Raw genomic sequence first — 9145 nt, 5'->3', positions numbered from 1 at the left:
TGTAGGTCATAGTGCTTTAACGGAATTTAGGGAAATGGAGAGGGGGAAAAAAAGCCAAACTTACTTCATCCACATGCCCAACAGCTCCATAGATTCTCACCATCTGTCCAGTGAGGTAGGGGAATTTCTCACCAATCTCTTTCAGCATAGGAAGAAAACTGTTCAAAGCCACTGGTTCGTAACCTGCTATCTCTATAAGAATGTTTAGGATGACATCATTTTGGGTCGAGTCCTTCAAATGCTCTATTAAAAAAGGAATACATTTCTGAACCACCTACAAAAAGAAAGGAGAGAAAGAGGGGGGGAAAAGAAACAAAAAAGAAAATTAAATCAGAATCAATCTAATATTTTCTTTTTGTATTAAATCTGAACTCAACACATTTTGAGATTATTATCTTTGTTAGAACTGAAACAAATCTAAGTCTGAATTTCTTTTTTTTTTTAGGAGAGAGAGACAAGAAGAAAGAGGGGGAGAGAAGAGAGATAGAAACATCAACTAGTAGTTTCTTCACTTTAGTTGTTTCTTGATTGCTTCTCATACGTGCTTTGATTGTGGGGCTCCAGCAAAGCCAGTGACCCCTTGCTCAAGCTAGTGACCTTGGGATCATGTTGATAATCCTGTGCACAAGCTGGCGATGCTGTCCTCATGCTGGTGAGCCTGTGCTGAAGCCAGTGACCTTGGAGTTTCAAACCTGGCACCTCAGGTTAATGCTCTATCCACTGTGCCATTACTCAATTACTCATCAAGCCTAAGTTTGGAATTTTAAATTTACAATAGAATTACAGATAGTTCAATTTCTTTTCCTCTAATCTATGCTCTGCTATTAAAGAATGAAGTTTACAAGGGCTTAGATGTTGCTATTCATAAATCAAGTTTGGATGTGTTATTTCCTCATGAGAAGTGTTATATTTCCTTCAAACCACTATGAGAGCAGCAATTTAAAGGACTAGGCATGTGAGAGATCCTTGATGACTTCAATCAAAACCTTCAAATTGGAGAAATATGGTTGGAAACATTTAATAATAAAAATAAGAAAGCTGAAAAAAGCTTCCGTGTTTTCTTCAATTTTCCATTTTGATCACAAAATGTAATGTAATAAAAAATTATTGAAGTAAGTTAAGTTCTACTATATTCCCAATATCCTAATATTTCTTTCTGTATTTTTATGCTTTTATTAATATAAGGATGCAATATTTATATTAAGGAAAATGTAAACTTTTGTGTAATATAGTCATTATGTTAATACACAGACATGTTGCATACTGATAATTTAATAAACTGTTTTATCTGCTAAAATAAAATAATTAAAAAAACAACCTTTGGAAAACTGAACAATAAAAGTAAATACTGCCATCAATATTTCTACTATACATATTTATTTTGTTTGTTGTTGGTTTGCCTTTTTGGTTAGTTACTTTTTTTGTAAAATAGACTTGAAGTGTAGTTTCCAGTGCTAAAACCAGATTGGATGTACAGCTCCACGTGTTGGACCCCATCCTAAGCTTGCTTTTCTCACCTCTTTAGACTCAAGTGTCCACTTTCTCCATAATGATGCCATTATCTTCTTGGAAACTCAAACCAGAAAACTGGGACTCATTCCTGACAGCTAACTGTTTTTCCTTATCAGCGGCCTCAACCGTCAAGCCCTATTGTTTCCACATCCCAAGTATCCTGCGATCTGTCCCCTTCCTTCATTTCTATTCATCCAAACATTCACTCATTCACAAATATTTACTGAGTCCTTCTTATTTGCAAGGTACTGTTCTAGGTGCTGGAGTTACAGTTGCTAACAATTGCCTTCATGTAATAGATCACTAGCTAGTAAAGGACACATTTAATAAAACACAAAAATGCACATAGTAAATTCATTAATAAATTCCATGTAGGGAAAATACAGGGTGTTGTGAGACTGTCTCAGAATTCTAATTTGGGAGTAGCAGTCAGGGAAGTCCTCTCTCATCAAGGACATTTAAGCTGAGACCACTAACCAGTCACCCTGTATTGGGGTTATTCCAATAGCTTCTTAACTGCTCTTCCTGCCTTCAGTCTTGCCTATCTAATACCTCCTCAACATGTGGCCACAATGCTTACAATACCTCACTAATTTGCCCCTGCTGTAAAGATAGAGGTTTAGCATACCTTCCCGAACTGACAGCTCTTCATCTTTCCAGGCTTATCTCCTCACCCACCTGTTCTACTTTCTCCCCATCCAGATATCACACACTTCAATTATGTTGAATTGTTAAAAATTTTCTTGTCTTGCTAAGTTTTTTCTTGCATCTGGGATTTTAGCCAAGCAATTCACTTTGCTTGTATTTTTTTTTTTTTTTGGCTTGTAATTCTCATTGTCCCAGTTTTGCTGGATAACTGGTAGTCATTCTGGAGGCCTCAGGTTAGCTATTATTTCCTTAAAAAGCATTTCTCAACTTTCCTGCTCTCAGTCTAGTGCCCTGCTGAAGCTCTGACCACACCCTAACTGGCCCTGAGCAGGCCCTTCTCATACCAACTTATTGCTGATCTAGGTGTCTGTTTTGCAGGCTGGATTGAAAGATCTACCAGGTCAAGTATTGTTTCTATTTTGTATACTTTTGCATACTCAGTGCCTAGCACAGAGCCTGGCCAGAAGGTGAGTTAATAAATACTTGAGGAACACATTAAAGAAAAACAAGACTAAATGATTTTCCCGGGTAACATTCGGATAATCTACCCCTACATATACTTGAATTGTTCATAATGTCTGAATGTACATGTCGTCATGTGCCATAGATAACATAACTAACATAGACATAAAAAAAGCAGTTTTAAGATAAGTAACATAATACATATAAATGTAAGTTTTGTATTCATATTCAGTATTTATCTAGGGAAAGATGGGGCTAGTTTCTGGTAAATGGCACAGATGAATGGACAGTTCAGTAAATGGTGCCTGTGCATTAGGAGTGAGCAATAGTCCTCCAGGAGAGATCACGTTATGACAGGTCCCTGGCACATATGGCAGAACTGTTACCAGCTGCTCGGGGCCAGCGCAGCACACTTAACCTGAAGCTGTAGGAATGAAAAGTGCTTACATACTTCTTACCCCATTCTATAACATTCCATTTCCCTGTCCTTACTCTTCATGTCCTATTCCTGGAACACCACGGTCTCTGTGACACATGCTTTCAGTCATGCCAGTTTCATTTCAATTCCACTCATACACACCAAGGCATTCCAGGGTATATTATGTCTGTTGCCCCATGGAAAAAAATAAAAAAGGAAAAGAAAGAATAAAGAAGATGAGAGAAAGAAAATAAAAAGGAAGGTTCAAGGCAAATATATATGCCTGATAGAGTTGAATGAATAAAAATGCCAAGAGAAGAGATGCCCCAAACAATGTAAACAAAGTGATTTTGGTTTGGCCAATTAGGCTAGAGTTGATTATTTGTTATAATTTCCTGATAATACAAAGTTTATTATTATGGTGATGGAAAAGATAGATATTTTTTGAAGTTTATCATACTTGTGATAGGGAAGTTGTGTTTTAGGCTTTAGATAGATTATTCTTGGATAAAGAAGAATTTTTATTTTCCAAACACAGGGCATTTCTTTAGTCTGGTCTCTCGAGAGCTGGCGCACTGGGAGCTGCTTTATGTCTCAGAGAAGGACTTGTCTTGGCAGAAAGCAGGGTGGCCACTCAGACAGTACAGATGGCTGGCAGAGAGGAAGCTTGCGTGGCCTTTGTCCCAGCCATAAGACCATTTCACAGACCAATGAAAAAGCTTCCAAACTGGCTCCCTTGCCCACAGTATCTCTTCCTTCTACTCAGCCTTGTCACAGCCATCAGAGTCATTGTCATAAAAGCCCATCTGATCTTGACAAGACTTCAAAGATTTCCCACAGCCATAGCCAGAATCCCAGGCTACAGTGTTCCAGGGTCTTAGTTGAGGGGCAAATCCGCTGCTTCTTCCCCTTGAACCCTCTGATTCAGCAACATGTTACTGACTATCCACTGTGGTTTGAACACCAAGAGAACTCTCATGCTTTCAAGGTCAATCTCAAATAGCTGAGCTTCCAGGAAACCCGCCCTCCAGCCTGTCCTAACATCTGCAGGACCTGGGGCTGGAGTACAAATGGAGATCCCCCCAGACCACTTACCCAAGTGTTCAGCAGCTATTTAAGAAATGGTCTTTCCTTGTTCCTGACACTTTTATAACAACCCAGAGGAGTTGATTTGAATTTATAATTTTTGGCCTCTGTAGAAGGAACACGAAAAAATGCCCCTCCCTTCTCTTCTTACCCCTGGCTTTGGCCTGCAAGGAGTGTGTGTTTGTGGTTCCTCCAGCCCACATATAATGAGCTCACAGCTCATCCAGGCCACCCCTCAGTCCTGTGGGATCATATTGTTAGCATGGCCTATCCTTGGGAGAAGAGATCCAGTAACAAGCTTGTACAAGCCTTGGAGCAAGATGGAGATATGTAGAAATGGGATTCTGAATTACCTAGAGACTGTGTTTAGTAGATGGGTGAATAGCTGGGAACCAGGAACACAGGCCCAGACCAGAACCCTCTAGAGCCAGTAGTTAGGGGAAGAGTCTTATCCCCGGCTTTTCTGGTATTTCCTGAGCAGAATTAATTACTGTTTTTTTGTTTTGTTTTGTTTTGTTTTTTGCTTCCATAGCAATCTGCTGTTAGTTTAGTATTTTGTCACTGAAATGACTTGTTGTAGACACAGGTCTTCACCCCAAGCCATGGGCACCTTGTGGGTAGGGCCAACTGGAAACATAGCACCATAACTGAAATGTATAGAATAAAAGGTGGAATGGTATGTGTGTGTGTGTGTGTGTGTGCGCGCATGCATATATGTGTGTATGAGTGCGTTCCCTCTTAACACATTTTTTTTTTCGGAGAGAAAAAGAGAGGAAGGGAGAGAGATGAGAAACATCAACTCATAGTTGTGTCACTTAGTTGCCTCTCATACCTGCTTTGACTGGGGGGCTCAGGCTGAGCCAGTGACCCCTTGCTCAACCCAGCGACCTTTGGGCTCAAGCCAGCGACCCCACACTCAAGCTGGTGAGCCTGTGTTCCAGCCAGATGAGCCTACGCTCAAGCTGGTGACTTCAGGGTTTCTAACCTGGGACTTCAGCATCCCGAGCCAATGCTCTATCCATTGCATCACCACCAGTTAGCACTAACTACTTAATGTTCTGCAACTGACATCTTATTTTAAATACCACAAGTGACCTCTGAGTAATATCTGCTTGGCAATGCTACGTTTGCTGCTGGAGGCTTAGGTATGTAAATAGAAATGCTCTACACTGCTCAGAGGAAAATCCTAGAAAATTACTTTCTTCTCTGGGGACCAGACCACAAAAGTAGTTCCTCTGGGTCTGGACATTAATTGACAGAAGGCTGAACTTGCCACTTGCTGCTACTCATCTCTGTACAGTTAGGGCTAGAAGCCCATGTCCTGGGGATAATAGCAGCTATGCTTATATGTGTAACTAAGTTCTGTTCTTTTCATTGGCCAGACTACAGCATAATTTGCAGCAGCCAAGGATACAGACTTTGCTCCAGAAGGCCACTTGGAAAATTGACCACCCAACCTCTTCCTATAAATGAACTCTGAGGATTCTCTGGGGCTCCCACCAATTAACCACTAACCAGGAACTTCCTGTCTCCACTTAGGAAAGATGGTTTACTGAGACAGAAATACCCAGAGGGCAGTGATGAAGCAAGGGAACCCCCTTGCCCACCAACCACATGGGAGCTCACAGATGTATGGATGTCAAAGCTATACCACATTTTCAATCTTGTGTACTACCCAGCTATACATAGAGAAGAGGTTTTTGCAAGGGCCAACTGCTGACCCTTCAGCCCTGGAAAGCCAGGTTATCACCAGTCACAGAAGGTGAGTAGTGAGGAAGCCATTAAAGAAAGCATGAAACATCCCTACACATTGCCCTCATTGTAGAACCCCAGCATTTACCTACAAGTTACAGAGCAGTGACACAGCATTTATGCAGAAAAAAAAAAGCTCTACTTTAATCCAAAGTTCACAAGGTCAATAACCTCTTCAATTAGCTTCTCATTTTATCTGAAATTAAATGAACTAGTCATTGAAAGTTTCAGTCCTCATTTCTTGTCATTGACACATAGTTCATTTTCCTCTCTCAGGAAACCTTTTGCCATATTCCTCCCATCCCCTTTGCCCACTGTCTAAATTAAGAACAATTTAAGAGAGATGAGGTGAATCAGGCACTTCTCTAGCTCACTGCCTGCGCACTTCAGTGATCAAGGGTGAGCTAATGGAGAGCCAAGGGCTGAAGGTGGCAAGGAGGGGCTGCTTTAACATGAGGAGGAGCACTGATGGGAAATAAAGGGTTGGACAACTCCCCACCTCATCACAACTCTTTCCACTAGTTAGGACCCTGGCACAGGAGGGTGGGGGGTGTCCATTCATTCACTGTGTATGTTTCCTAAACCCTCTCTTCTTTGTTCTGGGACCCATACTCAGCACCCACAATACCTACAGGAATCTGTTTTTACCCTCTCCTCCTTGTTCAGTTCAAGTTTCTTCCTCTTGTCTAGTTCATCTTTCTGATTGCTGTCTTCTGCTGTGCCTCTGGAACTTCCATTTGCTTTACCAACCACAGCCTTGCAGCCTCAACTGTTAGTGCATTGAGGTCAAAAGACTGCATTGGTTGGATTAATACTGGGTTTATTATGTAGGTTGGCCTGACCTGTATAGATTTGGGAACAATATTTAGCCAGTGTCAGTTCCAGAAATTTTTGTTAATGGCATTCTTAGAGAAGGCAGTTGTAATGTCAGTGGCTGTGGCTATGCAGGTTCTCATTGATTTGGGCAGACAAAAAAGGAGCTATGGATCCAGAAAATGGTGGGCTATTCCATTTATTGGAGTCTCACAAAGGCAGAAGAGCAAGCAGGCAGGGAAAACAGCTTCCCTCTCTCAGGGCTGATGAGCAAACAGGCCAAGGAGGGGGAAACTCTTCTCCAGCAAACAATAGCAAAAAGTGGCCCTTCCCAATAGCAGCAGGCAATTCACAATCTACAGTCTGCCACCCTGAGGGCAAGCATCTGCAGCCTTATGTAGACTACACACACGTGATGCTGCCCTGTGCTTATGTACCAATCAGTCAAAGAACAAGTGAGCAAGCCTAACACACTTGTTTTCCCAATAGCAGTGTGACTCTAATGGCCAGGGAAGATGTGGACTTTGCTCATATAATAATTGGAGGGACGGATAAAGATGGGATGGAGGCATGAAAAGCCATCTCACCAAGTCTCTCCTGGGTACCACCACTGTTCTTAACCTCTCCAAACTTTGACTTCTCTATTGACAAGATGAAAAGTTGTGGGAAGTGAAATGTCTGAAGAACACCTACACAGTGCCTTATATGTAGAATGAGCTAGGTCAGTATTAGTAGCCCATGTCCACCCTCCTCTGCCTTCTGTAACCAGCTGAGAACACTGTTCCCTTCTCAAGTGGGGACTACTTGGTTACTTCCCCAGGCCAAGGGATGAGAAAGTTGGGATTCAGAGTCCTGGATTGTTATTTACTTCTTATTACCTGTGTATGGGGTGGGGAGTGGGATACAGATTGACCTCTCAGAGCATCCGTTTGGTGTAAAATGGAGAAAAAAATAGTGCAATATAGAGTTATTGGTAGGTTTAAATGAGATATTGGATGTTAAAAGTTGTCCTTTGTGAGCAATAAAATCCTTTGTAAATGTAGTCACTAACACTAATTCGTCCATATTAGGAAATATTCATAAAATGACTTCTGTATACCAGCTGCTATGCTAGGCATTGGGGACACAGTGGTGAACAAGGTAGTCTTTATGTCTCTAGCATTTGCACCACAGCCAAGGTGGTTCAGAGAGAGAGAGAGATAATGTGAAATTTGCTATAGTGGGAGCTAGAAGAAGGAAGGAGTCAGAGAAGATTCCTGGTAAAATAGGGCCATCTCAGCAGCTGTCTGAAAAACTAGGAATAGTCAGCCCAGAAAAGACAGCAGTGGCGAGTGAAGGAAGCACATTCCAGGTAGAGTACACAGCATTTACCATGTAAAAGCTCAATGATCCAAGAAAGTGCCTACTGGCAGGGGCCGAGGGTTGTATAGTTGTTCAATCAGGAGCCTAGTTTTTTTTTTTAATCTTATTTTTATTAATTTTAATGCAGTGACATTGATAAATCAGGGTACATATGTTCCGAGAAAACATCTCCAGATTATTTTGACCTTTGATTATGCTTCATACCCCTCACTCAAAGTCAAATCGCCCTCCGTCACCTTCTATCTGGTTTTCTTTGTGCCCCTCCCCACCCCCACCCCTCCCTCTCCTTCCTCGCCCCCTCCCCACCCCTCCACCCCACTCCCTGTTACCATCATATTCTTGTCATGTCTCTGAGTCTCATTTTTATGTCCCATATATTCATGGGTTCATATAGTTCTTAGTTTTTTCTGATTTACTTATTTCACTGCGTATAATGTTATCAAGGTCCATCCATGTTATTGTAAATGATCTGATGTCATAATTTCTTATGACTGAGTAGTATTCCATAGTATATATGTACCAAAGCTTTTTTTATTTATTCATTTTAGAGAGGAGAGGGAGAGACAGAGACAGAGAGAGAGAGAGAGAGAGAGAGAGAGAGAGAGAGAGAGGAGAGACAGAGAGAGAGAAGGGGGGGGAGGACCTGGAAGCATAAACTCCCATATGTGCCTTGACCAGGCAAGCCCAGGGTTTTGAACTGGGAACCTCAGCATTCCAGGTTGACGCATTATCCACTGTGCCACCACAGGTCAGGCCTGTACCAAAGCTTTTTAGTCCACTTGTCCTCTGAAGGACACTTGGGCTGTTTCCAGATCTTCGCTATTGTGAACAATACTGCTATAAACATGGGGGTGCATTTCTCCTTCTGGAACTGTTCTATGGTATAATTGGGGTATATTCCTAAAAGTGGGATGGCTGGATCAAAAGACAGTTCGATTTTAAATTTTTTGAGGAATCTCCATACTGTTTTCCACAGAGGCTGCACCAGTCTGCATTCCCACCAGCAGTGTAGGAGGGTTCCCTTTCTCCACATCCTTGCCATTCTGTGTTGTTTTGTTGATGAACGCCATTCTGACGGGTGTGAGGTGACAT

General features: G+C 41.7%; 1 protein-coding gene across 1 annotated transcript in view; it reads right to left on the bottom strand.

Moving 5' to 3' along the window:
* Nucleotides 1-224: 224 nt before the first annotated feature.
* The window catches only part of VEPH1 (ventricular zone expressed PH domain containing 1), a 102642-nt gene continuing 93721 nt past the window's right edge, over nt 225-9145 (bottom strand). Inside the window, exon 5 of the mRNA XM_066365878.1 lies at nt 225-274. The gene's annotated coding sequence lies outside the window, so the exon portion shown is untranslated. The remainder of the gene's footprint in view (nt 275-9145) is intronic.

Source organism: Saccopteryx leptura, chromosome 2 (assembly GCF_036850995.1).
Source record: "Saccopteryx leptura isolate mSacLep1 chromosome 2, mSacLep1_pri_phased_curated, whole genome shotgun sequence".
NCBI classification, from domain to species: Eukaryota; Metazoa; Chordata; class Mammalia; order Chiroptera; family Emballonuridae; genus Saccopteryx; species Saccopteryx leptura.
Note: the sequence above shows the minus strand (reverse complement) of the source record. Positions and strands in the feature narration are given on the sequence as shown.